The sequence below is a fragment of the Hemicordylus capensis genome, chromosome 2 (assembly GCF_027244095.1).
Source record: "Hemicordylus capensis ecotype Gifberg chromosome 2, rHemCap1.1.pri, whole genome shotgun sequence".
NCBI lineage: Eukaryota > Metazoa > Chordata > Lepidosauria > Squamata > Cordylidae > Hemicordylus > Hemicordylus capensis.
Genome location: NC_069658.1, coordinates 84,768,599 through 84,791,970, shown reverse-complemented (window position 1 = coordinate 84,791,970; position 23,372 = coordinate 84,768,599). Strand labels below are relative to the sequence as shown.

At 45.7% G+C, this 23,372-nt stretch overlaps 1 long non-coding RNA gene across 36 annotated transcripts in view; it reads left to right on the top strand.

The window, feature by feature from the left end:
• The window catches only part of LOC128347891 (uncharacterized), a 44,786-nt gene extending 40,258 nt beyond the window's left edge, over nt 1–4,528 (top strand). For 35 of the 36 annotated variants that reach the window (XR_008317798.1, XR_008317799.1, XR_008317808.1 and 32 more), the window contains 3 exons: nt 1,014–1,146; nt 2,652–2,727; nt 4,074–4,528. This is a non-coding gene — a long non-coding RNA (uncharacterized LOC128347891). Of the gene's footprint in view, nt 1–1,013; nt 1,147–1,424; nt 1,522–2,651; nt 2,728–4,073 lie in introns of all 36 variants that reach the window. The other variant, XR_008317801.1, reaches the window with a different exon arrangement.
• Nucleotides 4,529–23,372: the final 18,844 nt, after the last annotated feature.

The following is a 23,372-nucleotide window of genomic DNA, read 5'->3' as shown; positions in this document are numbered from 1 at the left end:
AGCACTGGGGTGGGGGGTAGCTTTAATAGCGGCGGGAGGGTTTACTTACCCCTCCCGCCGCTTTCCCGCTCTGGCGCCGTAATGTAATGAGTAATTGGGGCGGCAGGATACCGGACTTACTCTTACTCTACAAAAACTCCCAGTAATCCTTTGCACGCACAAACATCGTGCGCACGCTTCACGTCACTGATGTGCGCACGCACAAAGGATTACTGGGAGTTTTTGTAGAGCAAGATCGGGGAAGGGGCGGCAGGGAGGTATCCTGCCGCCCCAATTACTCATTACATTACGGCACCAGAGCAGGAAAGCGGCGGGAGGGGTAAGTAAACCCTCCCGCCGCTCTTAAAGCTACCCCCCACCCCTGGACTGAACCATCCAGGTCCGGACTGGTCCGGAAGCCTTTTCAATGGCCTCCGGACCGGTACGGGCCCATCCCTACCGGATTCCACGCTGGGGATTATTAAGAAAGGGATTGCTGAATACTGAAGTATTATAATGCCCTTTTATGAATTTATGGGATAGCCACAGTACAGTTCTGGTCATAGGGATGAGCCTGGACCGGTCCGTAGGCCATTTTGAAGGCCTCCAAACCGGTCTGGACTTGAGGGCGGTCTGGCACTGCTGTGGGGGGGCTCTTTAAGGGCGGGGGAGGGTGTACTTAGTGGCATTACGGCATTACAAACCTGGCACATTCACTTCGTCCTGAGCTGCCTTTTGGACGACAAGTCTTGAAACAGGGACTTCTGACACATTATACCCATCCTTACCCTCTCGGTTAGTGAGCTGTGCTATATGCTCTCCTAGACCAGCAGAGAATGGAACATTGATACTCTGAAAGTTTTTTCTTGCTGGTATAACCAAGGGCACCCATGCCCTCCCATAATTGGCTGGGTCTTATGTGTTGAACTATCTTTATCTCTATACTTGGCCTCAAGACTTCTCTAATATATTCTCTGGCTTATTTTCCTCTGCTTCTGATACTCTTCTTTAATTGGAGATATTTCTTTACACAGCTTTACAACAGGACTGCCCTACACAGGCTCTTAAAGGTCTCTTTCATTGGAGTAGTCCTGCCTCTGCAGCATGTGGGTAGAGATCACCTACAATGGGTTCACTCAGTTACACCAGCAAGAAGACATCTTTATGGTGAGTGCCAGTGTTCCATTCCTTCAGGATGATGTTGCTTCTTATATATTGGTGAAAATGGAGCAGTGCTGCATGGGGGCACCCCACTCCAGGCAGACTGGTGGATAATCCAGCATAGTGGCTTAAAAAACAATGGTCCCTTTCATGGTACAAGCACACACCATTTGGGAATCTTAGACCCTAATTGATTGATTGATTCCCACCACCCACCCACCCCGCAATTTGGGCATGTTCAAGTCAGCTTTGGCTGCTTTCCTCTTCTTTTGGTCTATTTCTAGTCAGAAGAAGCCTTTGCCTGGAACAATGAAGTGAAACAAGGCCTCTCCAGCAACATCTCTACCAAGGAGATTTGGGCAGAATATTCCGGTGGCTTGGGTATAGCTCTTACTCTGAAATATTTTTTTCTGGAAAGGAAGGAAAAACAAAACGTAGTGCCAATTTGGATGATCATCCGTTAGCATACACAATAACAGTGGAGATGTGCTGAGAGGTTCTGGAGCATGTATAGAAGGGCCATGCAGATGAACATCTGTCTTGCTCAATTAAAGGACATGCCAAGAGCATCTTGGGTTGTCTGACAGTGACATCAGGGCAGGCACACTCTTGGTGCTTCCCCAGTGTTCTCGCATGTGCCAGTGGACAATTGTCCAAACTGGCTCCTAGATGGATTATTACATCTTCAGCTCCATTGTTAGTGGTGTTCTCTTTAGTAGCCAATTTCTTCTCTGGGCCTAAAGGATCAGAATGTGATATTATAAACGTCCATATTCCAACTAGTGGGGCTGAAATTGGAGGTGCTTTTGGTACATTCCTTCACTGGTGTTCACTGTCAGTTGTATGGATATTAGGACTTCAGTATGGGATGATCATTGCTCAGTGATTACCAACTTGTGAATTCTTTGGAATGGCCCTAACAATGATCCAAGGGCCAGAAGTACTGCATGATACTTAACACATGCTCAGGCTCTGTAATAAAGCTTGGCATCTTCTAGAAAAATGGTTTTCAGCATTACAAAGAAATGTTATCAGGCATAGTATTAAACACAAATTATTTTCATTAGCATATTATATACAAAATAAAAATATGTATGTTTGAAGCCCATTTCCAGGTCTGGAAAAGCACATTTATGCAAGCAGTTGTTACAAGCTTAGAAACCTGTGATAGATAGGTAGATGGATAAAATATAACATGAAAGCAGTGATTGTAAGGACCCTTGAATTTTGTATTGCAATTTCCCAGTGCAGCTGTGGCCAGCACAGAATATATGCAGCCTTGCTCACTCCTGATCATCATTCCAGTTCTGCATAATGTTCTCACTTGAGATGAAAATCCTGGGAATATTGCTGTTCTTAAAATAAAATATGTGGTATCTCAATGGTTGTGAAACTAAGATAAGCTTAGAGGAGTGGAGTCTGTTTCTTCAATTCTGTTACTGATTTGTTGAGAAATGTTTAGTAATATACTTTGCTTTTAGATCTGTAACTTGATTTCTTTCTCCTCCTAGGTGGTAATAAGCACACTGGTGGTGGAAGGAAATCTGGCAGCGATTCATGGAAACAATATATGAGACAATCTACTTGGTAAGAGCTGTGTGACCTTCTTGTTCAAGTCTCTGAATTACGTTTGGTTGAACCTGCTGTATGTTCTCACTAGATGCACTGCAGGGAGATGAAACACTTCTAAATACAGGATTGAGCCATTTTTCTCAGAAATGAGAAATTTGCTCAGGTTAATGTCTCTCAGAGTTTGGAGATGCATCTGGAATAATCAGCCAAGTATTTACTCAGTATCATTGTGAAGGAGAGTAACTTTATAATTCAGGACAAATGGCCAGCTTTGTAGTAGTACACAAAATATAATGGAACACATTAAGGCAAATGCTGGAGGTTCAATTCTAGTACAAAGGTTTTGGGTTTATGTGGTGATGGTGCGAGAAGACTTGGAAATTTTGAAAAAGGATATTTAAAAATCGAAGATATACCTTCAGTAGTGATCTCACTGTAGTGTTTTTAGTCTGCCTTAAAAAAAATTGTGTGAGGCTGATTCTGAGTTAATGTCATGTCAGTTGCTACAAAAATGAATGTTTCTGGGGAAAGAAATCTAAATGAAGCATGTACACAAGGTATTTTGGAACTCGGGGTGGAAGAGATAACATAAAAGCTGCTAACTATGCCTGCCTTTGAAAATAGGCAGAGATAGCATTATGACACTGGCGGACATCCAGATTCATAGAGCACTTGCATAATGAGCAAGGTTGCACTAGTGCAAGAATATCACATAGCTGCATTAAATAATGGGAGTGTTCAGAATTGTGCTTTTGTGCAACATTTCTCTGCAAGGTACGAGACATGCCACAGGCTGGGCACCTTGTTGCACAAGCACACCTGTGTTTGCACAAATGCAACACTAGTTTGGAATGCAAGATTTAGATTTATTTTAGACTTATTTGTTTAAACATATTTGTGCAAGCACTTTTTAGCCTGGATGTCAGTCACAGATCGCTGTGCACCCCCCTGCCCCCCGCAGTCTGATTCTCTAATTGAGTTGTTTGATTAAAAACCAGACCTGTTAAAAACAGGATACTATGGTCAGCTGACTTTAGGATTTGCTCCTGCAGTGTGATTCTAGAGCACCAGAGGGAGGTGTTTGTTATATAGCTTCTTAGGTGATTTGCTGAATTTCTATATCTTCTAGATCCAGGTCAGAAGGAAAGGAAGTTCATCACACTACATGCTGTTATCTTTCAGATATACATTGGTTTTGGGGCGGTGGGGGCTGTATATCACTGGCTCTCTAAGTGCTGTGGCACTAGACCAAAGTAGTTTTCAGTTTAATCAATGTTCCCCTTATCGCTCTGTGAGAGTATCCTTAGATGTGCATACCCAACTAATTTCAGAGACCAAATCCGATTCTCTTTATTTTTCAGTACGATCAATTACAGCAAGGATTTGCCTCTGGCTCATGGGATCAAGTTTCAATAATGGCCTTGTGAATGCTCTATCTTGGCTGAACTTGACATACAAGAATGGAGCACCTGTTGATCGCACCTGCAGAGACCGCTACCTGAAATCATCTAGCATTGAGGATATTGTAGCTGCTACAATGTTCCTTTCCAGAAAACTCAATTATGTTGAACACTAAGATCATTTCAGTCATGTATCCAAGCTCTGATTCTCTACTTATGAGTTCAAGTGAAGCACTTGATGGGGATGACAGTTGTTTTTTTTATTTATCTGCCTGAAACTTTGACCTGCAAAATCTTCAGATGCCTTTTGTATGTGCTGCACTGGCAGCAAACTTATGCCAAATGCATCAGGGAGAATCCATACATAGTCTGCTGCAATGCATAAATAAAATTTCTAAACCACTTGCTGTTATGAAGATCCTGGTCCCTGTATTACTCTTTTTTTTCTTTTTAACCTCAGATTACTGGTGAATAAGCAGACTTCTTTGACTAAATTTGAGAAGAAGCTTTCTCCCTCCACCTTTTTGTGTGAATGGGAGCAGCACTGCACATACTATCACACTTTTTAAATGAACAATGAATGGAGTTCTACTTTATTATTATAATGTTGCCCCACAATCTTCAGTTTCATTGTTCAGAACTCATTGAAATGCTTGCTAGTTTTCATCCTCTTCTAGGTTCAAAGCACTGTTTGCAAGGATGAGTGTGGGACAGTGTATTAGTCACTGAAGGCAGGCCCAGGGAATGGTTTGCAAGTGTTATGGAATTTGGGTGGTTTTGGTAGCCTACCAGGGTCATGATCGGGGAAGCTCCCCAACCCAATTGAGCAAACCTCAGCTCACCTCCATGCCTCTAACCATCTAGTCCATGTTTTTGTGATGAGTGTGGTGTAGGGCTGTCAGTCATGACAAGTCCTGAAATAAAGTTTGGTTGTGGGTTACCAGCCATTGCAGAATGTCTGCTTTGTACTTATCCAGTGGCTTGAAAGCCTTCAATTTGCCAGATATAGACTGGAGTATACTGCTTGAATGGGAGAATGGCTTTTATTTTTTGCAATGGTTGCAACAAAAATGCAACAAGTAGTTTTTATTTTTATATACATTGCTCAACTGAGTGCCCTTGATTCAGTGTAAAGAAACGGCATAAATACCAAAAGCTGAAACAGCAAAAGCAAGAATAAAAACCAACTCTAAAACAAAACAGCCAGTAGAATTGTGTGGTGGTTTTGCAAATAATTGTTGTGACTCCATTCCCACCATTTCCCTTTGTTACCCACCTCCCATGTTGCTGTTTTCCACCCTTTCAACTGTGTAGGTTATGATCTCCCCTTTGAGCTTCAGAGCCTCGAACTGTGAGGCTGCAAGATAAGGAGACCATAAATAAACATGGTTGAATAAATAATAATAATCTTGGGCTCGATGTTTATGGTGCATGGGGATCAAGTGTGGGACTCCTCCCCTCCCATCTCTGAGGCTGTCTCTGAAGCGGCCTTATATTCAGTATGGTAGTGTTCCAGCTGTAAAATATCTTCCTATAACTCTTTGTAAGCCCTGTTTAATACAATGTTCATTCAACTGTAATGATGAAATTCTGTTTCCGAGCAGTACGGGCTAAGTAGCATTCTTTTTTTATGCAAGCCTTTGCTGGTTTAGACTGTTATTATTTTGCAAACACAGGAGTGGCTGACTCACGGCGATAGCCTTGTGTGAAAAAGAAAAACATGGTGTGAGAAGTGCCCCTTCAGCCTTCTGGTTGTGCACCCAAAGCTGCATGGGAGCAATTTGCCTGCCATTTGCTCTTTGCTTATCACTAGAGAGCCTTTATGTGTGTTTGGATATATAGCAGCAAGGTGAATCCACAGGACCTCCTTGCTGCCTTCATCTTTACAGTGCCCACAGGCAATTTCAGACTGACTAGCTGTAATTCCATCTAGGGATATCTGATCTCTCAGACTTGAAGGGCCAGTGCTCATGCTTTTACAAGTTACTAGAGCTGACAAGGAGCTTAGTCCAGTGGGTTTAAAAAAAAAAAATACAGCCGATATAGTTATTACATGCATGTGCCCAAAGTTTGTGGACAATTTTAGGCTACTGGTTTTACAGAGCTCTCAAGTAACTGCATATGGTTCAGAACTGCTGGGTGGATTTCTTAATCCTAACTCTTTCCAAAACTAGCACATGTGGCCTGCAGCACACATTCTTGGCATGGATTCCAGAGTTACAGATAAGCTTTCTAGAATAACTGTATTTATGAAGGCCGAATAAAACAAAGATGAGTGTAAATATACTGTAAACAAGTTGATGTTCTCTAATTTCTAGTTTAATTATCAAAGGCTACTGAGTAGATTATAAACTGCAGGAGTTGCTAGTTTATTATTGTTCCCGGAGGAGCACTGTGAGTAGTTGTAAAATATGTCTTCGTGCTGCTACTGTATTATGTGTTCTAAAAAACTGCTTACGGTTTAATGCAACTAACTGCTGCTTGCAGCTTCTGCTGTTGCATACACTTAATTACCATTGAATGCACAACATCACTGAATCCTGAGTGTTAAATTACACGGATGATCAATAATTCATTTGCTAGCACTGTATTGCTTTACGACAAAATGACCCTGAAAGAAAATACAGGCTAAAAATTAGTCTCTCCTCCTCCCTGCTCCCTGGCATCTTGAGAATGTGCTCAATGGAATAGACTTTCTAAAATATTTCATGTTGTATAAGACGTGGCATGCATCATGGACTGTAAAGCTCAGTTACACCCACTTGGTTATTTACTTGGTTACTTCCTGTACATGCTAATGCCATGAGGCGCAGAACATAATAAAACGTGAGTCTAAGAATCAAGTTCAGCTTCATACATTCAAGTAGCTGCTTTTCCCCCTAGGGGTGTGCAAACCTATTTGGATCAGGGATGATTAGCAGATTTGACCCCAAATAAATCAACCTCAAAATAGAGGGTCTGATTCAGGGTCGAGGAGTATCTGCCCTGATTCTACCCGAATTGATTTGGGTGATTCAAACACCATTTTGAGGCCAGTTTTTCCCATCAAAACAGGCCTCAAAATGGCACTTCTTTCTGGGGAGAGCTGGTCTACCAATTGGAATCAACAGGTAGGCCAACCCGCCGTTCTGCACTTGGTGTGTCAGCCCACCTTGGAAGACTGGTCTACCTGGGTAGACCTGTCCTCCGAGGCAGGTTGATGCACCCACCATGTCTGGAGTGGACGGTTAGTCTACCTGCTGATCTCAATTGGTAGACCAGCTCTTGTGGGTGGGGAGTTTTCCTAGCAACACAGGCCTCAAAATGGCACGTGAATCACCCAAACTGATTTAGGGCCACTTCATTGAATCAATTCATCTAACTTAAACAAATCAGTCGGTCTGTGGTTCTATTCGACCTCGAATCGAATTACAGATTTTGATTTGTGCACATACCTAGTTTTTTCTTCTATGTTTTTCCTATGCATGGATGTGGCTTTCCTGTAAGAATGTCAGACCTGTCTGTCCACAAGGATGGTGGACGGCAACCTTCTGTAACTTATCTTTTCTGCAATCTCAGACCACTGTTGTGTGTTAAATGTACATAGCAAGCGTGCATAGTATAGTGGTTAGAGTGTTGGACTAGGACCAGGAAGACCTGAGTTCAAATCCCCATTCAACCATGAAACTCACTGGGTGACTCTGGGTCGGTCATGTATCTCTCAGCCTAACCTACCTCTACAGGCTTGTTGTAAGGGTAAAAAAAAAGCTCCTTGGAGGAAAAGCGGAATATAAATCTAAAAAATGAATGAAGGATATAAATATAAAAATGAAGGTGTCTTTTAATTGTTAAAGTATAACCTTAATTGTGTAAGAGGATCTGATACTGTTTCGTGTAAGAATATAACAAATGCTTCTCTGGATCAGACCCAGGTCTAGCATTCTTTGCAATAATCACAGTAACTACCAGGCACTAATTGGACCACTGGAAATTTGGCTAGTGGCTTACCATCATCTGTTATAGTTTAAGCAGCAAAGACTGGCTGCTTAGTTTTCCTCTGATACAGAGAGTCCTTGAATTCGCCTGTTAAAATGATTTCTGCATGCGGCAGTGATATGTCTTGAGTTCTAAGTGCACCAACAGCATTCACGCCACAAGCCAGCGTGATGTAGTGGTTAGTGTGCTGGACTAGGAACAGGGAGACCCGAGTTCAAATCCCCATTCAGCCATGATACTTGCTGGGTGATTCTGGGCCAGTCACGTCTCTCTCAGCCTAACCTACTTCACAGGGTTGTTGTGAGGAGGAACTTGACTATGTACACCGCTTTAGGCTCCTTGGAGGAAGAGTGGAATATAAATGTATAAAATAAAATAAAAATAACCACAGAACATGGCAGTCATCTTTCAATGTCAACCTAGATTATCGCAATACTGCAGCTATCATGTGGATAAGACCCTGAATAGGCTAAGAGTCTTCATTCCAAATATTCCAAGTGTGGGGAGTAACCCACATGCTGCTCAACTAATGGGTCTGCTTCCTACAATGATTGCTTAGCAATACTTCAACAAAAAGATTTCAAAGGAAATCTACAGCATGAAGTTACTGAACTAGAACAGAACAGCAAATTCAGTTCTGTATAATCATGGACATGAGCTGCTTTTGTACAGCAAGTGTTAATGAAATATAACTAGAAAGAGAGTAGTATTGCCAGTTTCTGCTGATATGAATTGGTATGATTTCTTGTAAACATTGTGATAGATCTGTGGAGCCCAAATCTATACATGTTTTGGGATTGGAGACTGAACCCAAGCAGGGACCTTGTGAAATGTTGCAGTGCCATCTGCTGGCCAGCTTTTGCATTTCAAGAAGAGCCTACCACTTTTCATTACTACTTTTATGGTGACTACGAGAAAAGCTGGGTTTTTGGAATGTAAAAACTGTCCGGCAGGTGCTACTGTGGAAATTGCACAGGTATCTGCTTGGCATGTGCAGAGACAATAAGATTGTGCTGAAAAGTAGCATGGAAACTTGCTCCAGTGTGGAACTTGCATGAAGGCTTCACACATCCCACTGTTTGTTGCCATCTGGAAGAGTTCAAAGCACAGCTACTATCCTGGATTAAAATATACAGAATTGCAACAATGCTAACCTTTCCTGCTGTTCCTTATTCTGGTTTATTTTTATAGGCTATTAGTGAACATCTCCTATGCCTTCCCATTAATTTTTTATTCACAGCAGAAAAAGAAGCAGAGAGAGCTGTGTCTTGAAATCAAATCTTGGAGGAACAGGAAACCAGTCTGTGATCTGAAGGAGGTTAAAAAAAATTGTAGCCTTTAGGTGTCACTGTTGGTCAGAGGAAAAAAAAACCTAAAACCCTTGCTCATAAGTGTGCTTTTTCCAGTTCTCTCTTTTTCTTCTCATGAGGTCAGGATGGATCAGCCTTTGCATTCATTAAGGCAGATGTGTGAAATGCAAGCCTCCACTTTTATGAGCTCCTTTACATTCCAGCACAGCTGGAGACATTACTTTTTTTTAGTTAATTACATCTACTTCACTCAGCTTAAGTCTCAGTTGATTGATATCATTCTATATGCACAGCTCCAAAAAGTAAGATAAAACAGTGTTTCAGTTCAGTTGCAGTCGAGCAACCCGCTTCTACTGTGAAGTGTAAATCACATTATTTAACAAATCTATACATTGCTCATTTCATGCAACAGGCAAATTTCCAGATTGTGGGTGAGTGCTAATTCTTTTGCTGTTCTATAGGCAAAAGTCACCAGGAACGTTTCTCAGGTCTTCTGTGGTTAAGGTGTTTTTCTGAAGGCACTCACAATTGGTTTGATTAAACTGGGGTCAGTTCTCGCAATCAAATTTGGTAAGCGAAAAACTGAAATCCTGGTGGCATATGTGCTCTTGCAGAGTACATGGCCATCCACAGGTGGGGCAACAGGGGCAGTTGCTCCCCGGATCCAGTTGTATTGGGAAGAGGAGCAGCACCCCTTCGTTCAGTGCTGGCTTGGACCTTTTTTCTCTGCCTTGTGGAGGCAGAGGGGAAAGCTCTGAAATGGGCACTGAATGAAGTGCAGACTGTTGATACTGCCACACTTTTGTCTGGTGTTGATGTAGGTGCCGTGCCAGTATCAGGAAGAGGGGCACCTCTGCTCCTCTTCTGATAGGGTTGTGCGTGAATGATTCAGTGTAGAACTGGTTCACATCAAACTGGGCTGCTTCAGTGGTTTGATTGCAAACCAAATTGGGGCCGATTTGGTCCATGATAGAATCAGATGATGCCCGGTTCTACATTGAAGAGGAGTGGCGAGAGAGGTTGCTTAAGTCTCTTACTGAGCCTGCTGCTGCCCCCCACCACTCACCACCCCCATCCCCAGCCGAATTGCTGGCTGGATCTCTTAAAACGCAGGCTGCCTCTGCATGCACGTGCTGGAACCCCACAGCCACATGGTCAGACTGTGTTTTAAGAGTGATTCAGCTGAGGATGGAGGCAGTGAGCTACAGGCAGTGGCGGCAAGCCTGGTAAGGGACTTAAGCAACCTTTCTGGCCACTCCCCCACCCCTTTATTTGTAATGGGGACTCCCCTCCCATTTGTAATAGGGATTCCCCTCCCTGGTCTCTATAAGATAGGCCTGAGAGAGATTCCTGCCTGCAACCACAGAGAAGCCGCTGCCAGTCTGTGAAGACAATAATGAGCTAGATAGACCAATGGTCTGACTCAGTATATGGCAGCTTCCTATGTCCCTTTACAAGTATTGCCGCCTAAACCAGTTCGATTGAACAGACCAGACCGCTCAGTTTGACCGAACTGGTTTGGTGCAATGTTGTTCAGTTTAAATTGATTAGAATTTGAACGGAACCACTATTTTTGGTTCATGGCCACCCCTGTTTCCTGATCCTCTGTGGTCAGTGCTTTGTTCAGCTCTGACTTGGAGCACTGACTGTTGAGGTTTGGGAGAGGGAGGAACAGCACTCCCCCTCTTCCCAATACTGGCTATGCCTCCCTGTGGGGTCTGTGGTTATGGTTAAGGTGTGCAGTTAGGGAGTTGTGCACTAACCAGGGGGTGGTGCTGGAGGGAGTGCATTCCCCCACTTAGAGTGGGATAAGGGCCTGGGGGCCACCAGAGTGTGTTATGTGAACTGGCATCTGCTGTTGGTATGCTAACTTGGCATTCACCCAGGATCAACCGTTTCATTTCTGACCAGAGTTTGGGACTGAAATTTCCTTAGTTGCCCTGGTGGCTGACCTATGGAGACAGATAAGGGGAGTGCAATCCTCTAGGTTCTGGACTGAAGCTTTCAGTACTAGTAACAATATTGCTCTTCTTGGCCATCTAGCCAGAATGGGAGTGGGAGACAGGATTCTGCAATGGCTTTAGCCTTTCTGGAAGATAGGTCACAGAAGGTAGTGCTGAAGGATTGCTGCTTCACCCCTTGACCTCTGGTTAGTGAGGTGACACAGAGTTCTATTTTGCCTTGCATGCTCTCTAGCATCAATATGGAACAACTCGATGAGGTCGTCCAGAGAGGTTGACTAGATGAGGTTGTCTAGAGACACAGAAAGTAGGTGTGTTCATGAACCCCAACTTGTGGTTTGTTTCAAATTTGAACAAAACGGTGTTCTGTTGAACCAGTTCAGTTGAACTGACAGACTCGTCCGCTCTGTTCAGTCGAATCAGTTTGGCAGTTCAGGTGGCAATACTTGGGGAATCCAGTGGGGGGGGGGGTCCGGGGAGCGGCAAGAAAGGTTGTCTAAGGTCCTGACCAAGAAGTTTGGATTTCCTAATCAGATATGGGCAAATCTGGGATAAACTTCCTGATTTAACTGTAAGAAATGGTACTGTTCAAAACCAAAGTTCTCTATTATGCTTTCCACTACCCTCCGCCCCCCAGTACATCCCAATCACCACCAGATTGCTCTTTACAACAGGCTGTCCACACAGTGGTGCGCCTCTGACTTCCACAGATTTGCAGAGGCCTTTTGCGGAGTCTCTGTGCACACATTGCCGCATGGGCTGCCTGTTTTAAAGAGAAATCCAGCAGTAATTGGGATGTACTGTGGGGAAGTGGGAGTGGTGGAGAGCGGCAAACATTAGACAACTTTTCTTGCTGCTCCCCCACCACCGGCCCGCTCCCCTTCTGTTTCAAACCAGTTTGTATTGAACTGGGCTTGATTTGTTTCAATCGCAGACCAAAACAGGCCCTAGTTTGGTTCATGATTGAGCCACTGAACTGGCCCAGTTCGGTGCAAACTGGTTCAAGATCAATGGTCCGTGCACACCTTTAACAGAAAGTGACTTTTCTGCATGAGGTCAAACAGCATATGCCCAAGACAGTGGTCAAGAACAGAATGAGGGAGCAAACAGATGGTTCTGCAAATGCTGCCTGGAAAATCTCAAATATCAGGGTCCGGAAGATTGAGGTTTCTCAGTATAGTCTTTCCTAATGTGTGTTTATCCCACTCCTGTTTTTGTTGTATTTGATTTGTTTAATTTTGTTTTACATTAGCTTCTATGTTGAATTTAATGTCTATTGTATTTGTGAGCTGCCTTGAAAATATTTTAACAGAAAAGTAGGATATACATTATAGAAATAAACTATTGGGGAAAGGTAATGTTGGAATCAAAGAAACATGCTGATCTCCATAGTCAGACCCTTGACATCTGGACATTGTTTTAGAACTGGAATATCATGGTTTTAACAGCAATGCATGCAAAATTGCTTCCAGTACAATATTTTGCTCATCTGTTCAGAGCTTGGAATCACTCTCATATCCACTGAAACGACAACAACAACATGTAATGTCTGAAGCTGGCCCAATATACACATCTGGCTCATAGTCTAGACCAGTGGTTCTGAACAGGGGGGCCTCCAGATGTTGCTGAACTATAAGTCCCATCAGCCCCAGCTACAATTTATTGTGTCTGGGGATGATGGGAGTTCATCAACAGCTGGAGGCCCCCAGGTTGGGAACCACTGGTCTAGACATTGGTATAAATCTATCTGGTATGGCTACACTTAACAAAGAGAAGTGATATGTGAGACATGAACTCTGAGTTTTGTTGTGTCAGCAAAATAAATGCTTTGAATAGGACCAAGCACTGTCCCTGAGCAAATTTTAAGTCCATTAACACCAGGATAATAGTACTAACCCCCCCCCCACTTCTTTTCTTGGAATGAAAAGGTTAAATTGCTTAGCTTCAGTTGCTCTCTTTATCAAGTTCCCAGCAAAAAAGATTTGTATGTTGGACTTCCCTCTTGCTTAGCTTACTTTGAGATAAGAGGGTTGTTTGAACGGACCAAGCGCACTGATCCAGCACATATCATGCAAGGCACGTAGAGGCTGTGCCATTTCCTGTGCTGATCCTGGCTAGTTTAAACAGCAGACCTAGTCTAGCAAAGGTAGAACTGGTGAGGTTGAACTGGTGGCCCAGTTCAAGCCAATAACTGTGGTGCAAATTCCTGCACTTCAAGGTAGATCTTAATTGCAATGCTTTCCCCAGTTTATGGTTCCAGGCTATAGAGCAGCAAAACCAGCCAAGAAAGAGCCAGGACAGCTTCTGCCTGGACAAGACTATTGTCTGCTTTTACCTGTGATGAAAATATGGCAAAATAAAAATTGGCTTTGCATCTATTATTAATCTGGTTCAAAGTAGCTGGGATTGGGGGAAAGATACCTACCTACCTACCTACTTGCCTACTTTCCTTCAAAGCATATATTTTCTTTTTCTGCAGAAGATGGTTGGGGGGGAAAACAACACTGGCACGATAGAACTCTGGATATGGAAAACGCCAGAAATGGGTGGACCTCTAGTTTTCTACTTACAGGCAGGTTGTCAAGATAATTCTTCCTCTGAACTTCCTGGAATGGTCACAAAAAGATAATTGAAGGATTAATCTGGGATTTACTTACTTTATTTGTTCAGGAGTGGCAGTTAATGATAATACTGTGTATATGAATGAACCAAATAACCTCCTTAGTGTTTCTGTGGCAGACATACCCTTTTGAATCACTTCGCAAATATAAAAGGGGCCAGCAGCACCACCTACACGAGGTATTATATGCCACATTTTTATAGGCAGGGGAGCATAGATATCCAGTGATTTAGCCATTGTATCTTAAATGCACTGGATAACAGCCTGACTAACAAAGGTTGTATAAGGAGGCAGGGACGCATCCTTGTGCTCCCTTGCGTGCCCACTCTGGCACTGGAATCTGGAGCACTCCCTGCCCTCCGGAAGGGTTCTGCAAGATTGGAAACATGTCACTGACTCTCAATGACACATTTCCAGTCCTGCAGAGCCCTTCACTCAAGACCATACTGTTATGAACGGTCGGTCTATAACATATCAGAACCAGAGGTATCAACTCAGAAGCATGTGAAATATAGGCCTGTGTCTGATTTATTTTATATTAAGAGTTCAATTCAATGTCTGAACTGGAGGTGAATCTCATGACTGCCTGGTCAATGATTTGTAGAGGCAGGGGAATCTAGCATTGGTTATCTGTGGAAACTCACTGAGACAATGGGTCAGGCTTAATTACCAGTCGCACACTGCTGAAATTAACCTGTTGTCCAGTAATCCCCCTTACCAGGATGCTTCTGCCTTAAGTCAAATGTGTTAATTAACTTGCCTCACACAGGCATACCTTTTGATGTTACTTTGAATACACAAGAAGTAATGTAATTGATGTCTCACACCAATAGAACTAACTATGTCCCACTAACTCCTGACTTTTTAACACCTTTTGGGACCAGGAAGATGGGATTAAGATCTCTCTGGACTGATCAAATATCCTGAGCTAATTTTGGTAAATAAAAGACAATATTCCGAGGATAGCAGGAATAAATGCCTTTTGTGATCCAGAAGACTCAAAAGGGTCAAAGACTCAAAGGATGGAACCACTATAAGAAGGAGTCTCTGGACATGGCAGTTTAGCAGTTCTGTGCCTACGGGCATTCTGCTCACACGCTAGCTATCTTGTGCCTACAGCAAGATTTGCTCAGGAACTCTGCCCATGAACAGGAACTGTCTACATTTCCAGTCCTGACGAGCCCTTCACTCAAGACCATACATGCTCTGGCACAACAGTGGGGTGGGAGGCTTGGGGGAAACCACGAGGGATGGGGGGGAGTTGTGTGAGGGCTCTCCTTCCAGTCCTCTAAAGTGCCCACTTCATTAACTGAGATGTCATCCATGCCACCAAGTCCTATTGCTATTTAAGAGAGGGCCTACTTTGTCATAAACCCTGCCGCCTGTTACGATTTTCTGGAGAGGTGCGGTTACAGTTGCTACCAGCTCATTGGGTGGCGACCCAGGACCGGACTTTCTCTGTCGTTGCCCCAGGGATTTGGAATATGCTCCCTGCTGAGAGTATTTCCTTCTCTGTTTGTTTTCAGGAAGACCCTCAAGACTTTCCTGTTCTCACAGGCTTTTAATTAGTATTAATTTTAATAATTTGTTTTAATAAAGGTGTTGTGCTATTATTTTTATTGTTTTGTGTATTTTAATTTGTGTTGACTTTTAAATATTTTAAATTTTGTACACTTTCTAGAGATGTATATATCAGGCAGTATAAAAATTAGATAGATAGATAGATTCACCTTTATTCATATTCCTTCCAGGGCTGCTCAACTTTGGCCTTCATGCAGATGTTGGCTTACATCTAAGAATGTGCAAACCAGCTCGAATTTGAACCGGTTTGGTTCAAAGGTTTGAACTCGGACTAAACAGGGCATTGCATTGGCAATGCTGGTCTGAGTTCTAACCGATTGAGCCCGGTTTGGTTCAAGCCTGTTCAAAGGTTCTAGAAGCCATTTTAGATCTTGTTCTCCATTTTGTGTTCCTTGATTCATTGGCTGAGCTCTTGCTTCCCTGATTGGCCAGATGAGTCTGGCTCTCTGGTAGGCTCTGCACTGTGCCAGTCCTTGAGAACTGGCACCCTATTGGCTAGGGGGGAGGGCAAAGGTGGGGTCTCCTAAAGGAGGGAGTTTCAAATCCTATTTAAAGCCAAGCCTCTGACCTAGCAAAATCACTCTGGCTGCAGTTGCTGCTTGGCTTCCTCTGGCCTGCTGCTGGTTCTACTGGTGTGGTGAGAGTCAGCTTGGCAGACAGCTGCTGTGTTTTTGTTCCGACTCTGCTGTTCCCTTCTGCCTGTTTCTCTCTGCCCCTGCTTTAAACCTCCCCCTGTGTGTCTGTTCTGCTGTGTGCTTGTTTTGCTGCTTCCCCCCCTGAGTTAGTGAGTCTCCTCTCTCCCCTCCCCTCCCCTCTGATGATGCCCAGGTCATGGCAGAGTCTGGTGCTGGGTCCTCCCAGTCTGGCTCTGAAGGGGAAGGGTCTGCTGCTGAGGTGCAGGGGGTGGCCCCTCTGCTAGTGAAGCCGGGCACTTCTTATTCCATGGAGGGTGAGAGGGGGTGGGTGATGGTGGTGGGTGAGCACCAGCTTCCCCCCTAGGTCTGTGGTCACCCAAGAGGCTCAAGATGGCATCCAGGGCATTTGAGGCCACCCAGAGCAGTGATGTTTGGTGGTGTTTTGAGGTCCCTCAAGATGCCCCAACCACTGCTCGCTGTGTCCACTGCAGGGCACAGGTCAGTCGGGACAAGGATGCAAAGTATCTGGGGACGATCTCCATGTGGCGACACATGTGATGGCATCACCTAGATCTCCTTGACTCTGCTGGCAGCACTAGTGCGCCTCGTGTGCCTGAGACTAGTGCTGACAAGGGCAGTGTGCCGGCTTCCATGAATCAGGGCATGCTTCCAGTCAAGCGGTGGATGCAGTTGTCGGGCACAAAGCAGCCTGGTAACGTGGACCCTCGTCTACTCACCCGTCTTATAGGGGAGATGATGGCCACTGATGACCAACCTTTTCAGGTGGTCGAGAACTCCAGCTTCTGCTGGATAGTCCAGCTGCTAGCACCTGACTACACCATCCCCTTAAGGACCACATTCAGCTGGAATGTGGTCCCTTCCCTGTACAGGGGGTGCAGAGAGCTTGTGTCAGCCATGCTGCGTGCAGCACTGGCTGGCACCAGCATGCATTTCACCACTGATCTGTGGAACAGTATGAGTGGGATGCATGTTGCTTTCTTGGCCCTGACTGCCCACTGGTAGGGTCCAGAGAAAGAGGAGTCCTCCAGTGGTGCTGCCTCTGGCTCCAGCGCGTCCCACACCACATTTCGGGACAGGTAGGCCATCTTGCACGTGGAAACCTTAGATGTAAAGCACACCACGGAGGACGTGGCAGCTGTACTTGGCCACCAAATAGATGAGTGGATCGGTGGGTTGCGACACCTCTCGCAGGGCTTCATTGTTACAGACAATGGGTCCAACATCACCGCAGTGGTAGAGTCAGTGATGGAGTGTGTGAACATCCACTGCATGGCACACATGCTCCACCTGACTGTCAGGGATGCCATTGGTCTCAAGGAGGTGAAGGTGTCCAGGGAACATGGACGCCTCATAGTAGGTGCTATTGCTGCCACGGCTGCACTTGTGGAGAAGTCCCACAAGATTGCAGCCCACTTCCACCGGAGTGAGAAGTCCAGGTGCCTGCTTTGCGAGTGGCAGTGTGTCCATGGGCTTCCACATCTCATCCCCATGGGTGTAGATACCCAGTGGAACTCCACCTTCCTCTTTTTCCAGCACCTGCTGGAGCAAGAGGTGGCCCTCGACAACCTGGTGAGGAACGAGTCCTTGGGCATGTGTGTCCTATCCAATGTGGAGTGGAAGCTCATGTCCAAGATGGTGTTGGCACTTGAGCTCTTCCTGTTTGCTACAAAGAGCTTGTATGGCAACATCACTCCTCTGAGCCAGACCCTGCCCACAACTCTCCTCCTAGAGAAGCTGATAGGTGAACTCTGGACTTCGCTGACCACACCAGAGGGATGTGCTGTGGCTGGAAGGCTGAGGTCCACCCTGGTTTTGTGCCCCTAGGTGCTCTACATAGGGAGTAATGGGTCAGTTTGAGTCCCCATTATACCCTATGTAGAACCTTTTAGAACCGGTTTGAATTTGAACTGAACCAGGGAGGTGGGGCAGTTCAAGCAAAACCAAGACCAAACCTACCCACCATGGTTCAAAGCTGGTTTGAATTCAAACCAAACAGGCCAAGCCGGTTTTATGCACATCCCTACTTACATCTCCTGTTGTCCTTGACTTAGGCCACTGTGGCTGAAGACACTGGGAGCTGTAGTCCGAAGCTGGAGGGTTGAAGTTGAGCAGCCCTGAGCAAGGTCACACTCCTGCCACTGGAATGCTCAAAATCATTTTCCTCGTCTTGGTCCATTCACAGGGAGAAGGCAATGAAAGTTATTTATTTATTTATTTATTTATTTTTACATTTCTATACCGCCTTTCGTTAAAAAGAAAACCCCAAGGTGGTTTACAAAAATTAAAACATACAATAAAAGCAGTAAAAACATCAAGCACTAAAACATCAAGCTAAAAACATATAAACAAGCATAAAAACACGACAACAGATAACAGATAAAAACACAGAGAAGCTGCAGTAAAAACGATCATGTAAAAGCCTGGGTAAAAAGCCAAGTCTTTAAAAGCTTTCTAAAAGCCGTGATGGAGTCTGAGGAACGAATGGCCACCGGGAGAGCATTCCAGAGTCTAGGGGCAGCAACAGAGAAGGCCCTGTCCCGAGTGCACGAAAGCCGGGCCTCCCTCATTGTCGGCACCCGGAGCAGGGCCCCCTCAGATGTCCTCGTCAAGCGAGCAGCAACCCTTGGGAGCAGGCGGTCCCTCAAATACCCCGGGCCCAAACCATTTAGGGCTTTAAAGGTCAAAACCAGCATCTTGAATTGGACCCGGAAACGAACCGGCAGCCAGTGAAGCTCTTTCAAAATGGGGGTGATATGTTCCCAACGGGCAGCTCCAGATAACACCCTCGCTGCCGCGTTTTGCACTAGCTGCAGTTTCCGGATATTCTTCAAGGGCAGCCCCACGTAGAGCGTGTTACAGTAATCCAGCCGCGACGTGTCTAAGGCGTGGGTAACCGTGGCCAGATCTGCCTTCTCGAGAAAGGGACGCAGCTGGCGCACCAGCCGAAGCCGTGCAAAGGCACCCCTGGCCACCGCCTCCACTTGAGCTTCCAAAAGCAGAGCCGGGTCCAGTAGTACCCCCAAGCTGCGTACTTGCTCCTTCAAGGGGAGTGCAACCCTATCCAGAACCGGTAAAATCTCCTCATCCCGATTGGCTCTCCTACTGACCAACAGTACCTCCATCTTATCCGGATTCAATTTCAGTTTGTTAGCCCACATCCACCCCATCACGGCCTCCAGCCCCCGATTCAGGACATCCACCACCTCCCTAGGATCAGATGACAAGGAGAGATAGAGCTGAGTGTCATCCGCATATTGCTGACAACTCAGTCCAAATCCCCGGATGACCTCTCCCAGTGGCTTCATGTAGATGTTAAACAGCATGGGGGACAAGACCGATCCCTGCGGGACCCCACAGGCCAACGGCCACGGGGCCGAGCAGTAGTCCCCCAGCACCATCTTCTGGACCCTCCCCTCAAGAAAGGACCAGAACCACTGCAACGCAGTGCCTCCGATTCCCATACTCGAGAGGCGGCCCAGAAGGATACCATGGTCGATGGTATCGAACGCCACCGAGAGGTCCAGCAGAACCAACATGGACACACTCCCCCTGTCTAGTTCCCTGCGTAGGTCATCCACTAGAGCGACCAAGGCAGTCTCAGTCCCATACCCGGGGTGGAAGCCAGATTGAAAAGGGTCCAGATATTCCGTATCATCCAAGACCCTCTGCAGCTGGGATGCCACCACACGCTCCATCACCTTGCCCAGAAAGGGAAGGTTAGACACAGGTCTATAGTTGTCCAGGTTGGAGGGATCAAGGGAGGGCTTTTTTAATAGTGGTCTTACCACCGCCTCCTTGAGGCACGATGGCATCCTGCCCTCCCTTAATGAAGCATTAACGATCACCTCCAGCCATCTGCCTGTCCCCTCCCTGGCAGCTTTTATTAGCCATGAAGGGCAAGGGTCAAGAGCGCACGAAGTCGCCCGCACACTGCCCAGGATCTTGTCCACATCCTCAGGCCGCACCAACCGAAAAGAATCCAACACAACGGGACCAGATGGTACCAAAGGCACATCTGCCGGAACTGCCAAAACTCTGGAGTCCAGATCAGCACAGATGCAAGCGACTTTATCTGCAAAGTGGCAGGCAAACTGATCACAAAGAGCTGTAGATGACTCCTCCCCCATTGTCTGGGGGGATGTGTGGAGCAAGGTTTTCACCACACGAAACAGCTCTGTTTGTCTGCACTGAGCAGACGCAATGGAGGCGGAGAAAAAGCATTTCTTCGCCGCCACCCCCCACCACGGCATAGTCCCTACAATGGGCTCTAGCCTGTGTTCGGTCGGATTTGTCACGACTCTTCCTCCAGCGTCGCTCCAGCCGTCGCCCGAGTTGCTTCATCACCCTAAGCTCCAAGGAAAACCAAGGAGCCGAACGGGCTCCACCAAGCCGGAGAGGGCGTTTAGGAGCAACCGTGTCAACAGCCCAGGCCATCTCTCCATTCCAGAGATCAACCAAGGCCTCAACAGGGTCACCAGCTCTGGACACTGGAAACTCCCCGAGGGCCGTCTGAAATCCGAGCGGATCCATAAGCCTCTGGGGGCGGACCATCTTAATCGGCCCACCACCCCTGCAGAGGGCAGATGGAGCAGTCAAACTAAACCCGACCAGGTGATGATCTGTCCATGACAAGGGAGTGGTCTCAAATTCCCCCACCTCCAGATCATTTATTTCCTGGTCGGCAAAAACCAGATCCAGAGTGTGTCCCGCCACGTGGGTAGGGCCTGATACCAATTGAGACAGGCCCATGGTTGCCATGGAGGCCATGAAATCCTGAGCCGCACCCACTAGGGGGGCCTCAGCATGGACATTGAAATCCCCCAAAACAATAAGCCTGGGGGAACCCAAAGCCACCTCCGAGACCACCCCCGCCAGCTCAGGTAGGGAGACTGAAGTGCAGCAGGGTGGTCGGTACACCAGCAGAATCCCCAGCCTATCTCGGAGGCCCACCCTCAAGGACAAACACTCGAAATTCTGAGATCGCCTGACCGGGCACCTGGAAAAGGGGAGAGTCTCTCGAAAGATGACTGCAACTCCTCCTCCCCAACCCTCGAGGTGGGGCTGCTGCACGATCTGGAAACCTGGAGGATAAAGCTGAGAGAGACCGACCCTGCCCAGCGCATCCAACCAGGTCTCCATCACACATACCAGGTCAGCACGCTCATCCACAATCAGATCGTGGATGAGAGATGTTTTTGCGTTAACTGACCTGGCATTCAGCAGCAGCACCCTAATCCTTGAAGGAGTGTTCTCAGAGCTCCCTAGGGTCAGAGGGTTGGGAGAAGGGCCAGAAAAAGGAACAGGCCTCAATCGCCTGGACAGATTTCCCCTGTAACGGCCCGCCCAACTCCTACCGCAATACCTCCCTCTGCCCGCTACCCGTGATATTGCCGCCCGGACTCCAGACCAACTATTTCACTCTCCCAGACACATCTCCCCAGACTAACCCACCACGGCCACTTGGCTTAATAAAAACCAGAACCAGGCTGATGTAAACTTCTGCTAGCTTCTCGATTAAGGGAAGACGGATCTTCAGGCAGAGCAGAGAGATCTTCTGGGACCCCAGGCAGAGGAGAGAGGTCTTCTGGGCCCCCAGGGAGCTCGCCCCACGGCTGAGAGCCACAAGGACGAGAGCCCTTGTGCCCTCGCCCTTTGGCTTGCGCCCCTGGGCCAGCCTGCCCTATATAATGGCATAAGCCCCAGCTCAGCAGCAGCCCAGGAGATGTAACACACCTGGAGAAGAGGTGGGGCAGAAGCAAAAGACAGTCAGTGCCCCACCCAAGCTGTTCCCCTCTTCCTTCTTCTTTCACAAATTGGTTTCACAAATCGGTTTCTCCCTCTGGACTCATGGCCAGATTATATTTCTATGTACATATTTTGTGTATGGATTTGTATCATATACCCCCTGCCGGCTGGAAAAAAATCCTGCTGATATCCACGCACAGATTGGAATTCTCAAATTGCTTTTTAAAAACAAGTCGTCCTTTACAAATGCTCTCTCATGCACTTTCCATTTCTATTTGTTTTGTTTGGTGAAGGTTTTTAGTATATTATATTTGGAACAACTACAGAACTGCTTGTTATGTGTCTTACGCAGATGAAAAATGAGAATAGAAAATATTGGCTGGAAGTGAGAAGGAAGAGAAAGAGGCAGCTACAGAAAGATATTTGCCTCTATAAATTCCTAACAGCTCTGCCACCATTCATACACTGGTGACTTGTGCTGTTTTTACTGATGTGGAGATTAGTTTCCAAATGTCAATGTGTGAAATAACCCAAACCATTTTGTGGAGAACTGCAGTGTGCCTGCAATGCTGGTCTGCTGTTATGCCAATAGAGCAGGTGATACATATGCCCTACACACTTATTTGAGGTCATAGTGAAGTTTCTGTTTGAATCTCTGTTCTTTCATTTCTCAATTGGAAAGAACCATTTTCTACGCATTTGCAATGAGCACAAAGGAGAGAGTTAATTTTTAATTTTTCACTTGGCAGCACATTCAAATTATTGCCTTCCAATCTCCTGCTAAGCATTGGCAAAATGCCTTCTTAATGGAAAATTACCTCATCAAGTCCTATTATTTAAAAGAACAGGAACTGGCAATTGCCTTCATATTCTTGACCTACATCTGTGTTATCTATATTGTCAAAAATCAACAGCTTATTTATGAAGAGGCCATTGAGTTCAATACTGAAATAGGCTGGTTAAAACAGCATTATGTTTCTTACTTATCAGACCTTTCTATTAAATAATAATCAAGGTGCCTAACAAGTCATAATACAAAAAACTAAAAAGTTATCAACATTTTAAAAGTGCATGTAAAACAGGTAGACAAATATTTAAGAAAGACAGCAGCCTAAAACAGTATTAAGAAGTAGCAGCAGCAGTTCAAAAACAGCCCACTAGAAAAGAGATATATTTTTGCTGCCTCCTGGAAGGCAACAAAGATAGCCTTTCAGTAGGCAGCACTTCCTTGGAAAGGCGAAAATACAACTTCCAGTGTAATCTGTGTTACTACAACAGGATTGAAGGCATGATTAGCAGGTGTGAATGTCTTGATAGCTAAGGAAATAATTTTGTACTAAAATGAGGGGTGGGCTGGAAGAAGCCATAATAAAAATGTGCTGAAATAAAAACCTAAGGCTGCAATATTTTAG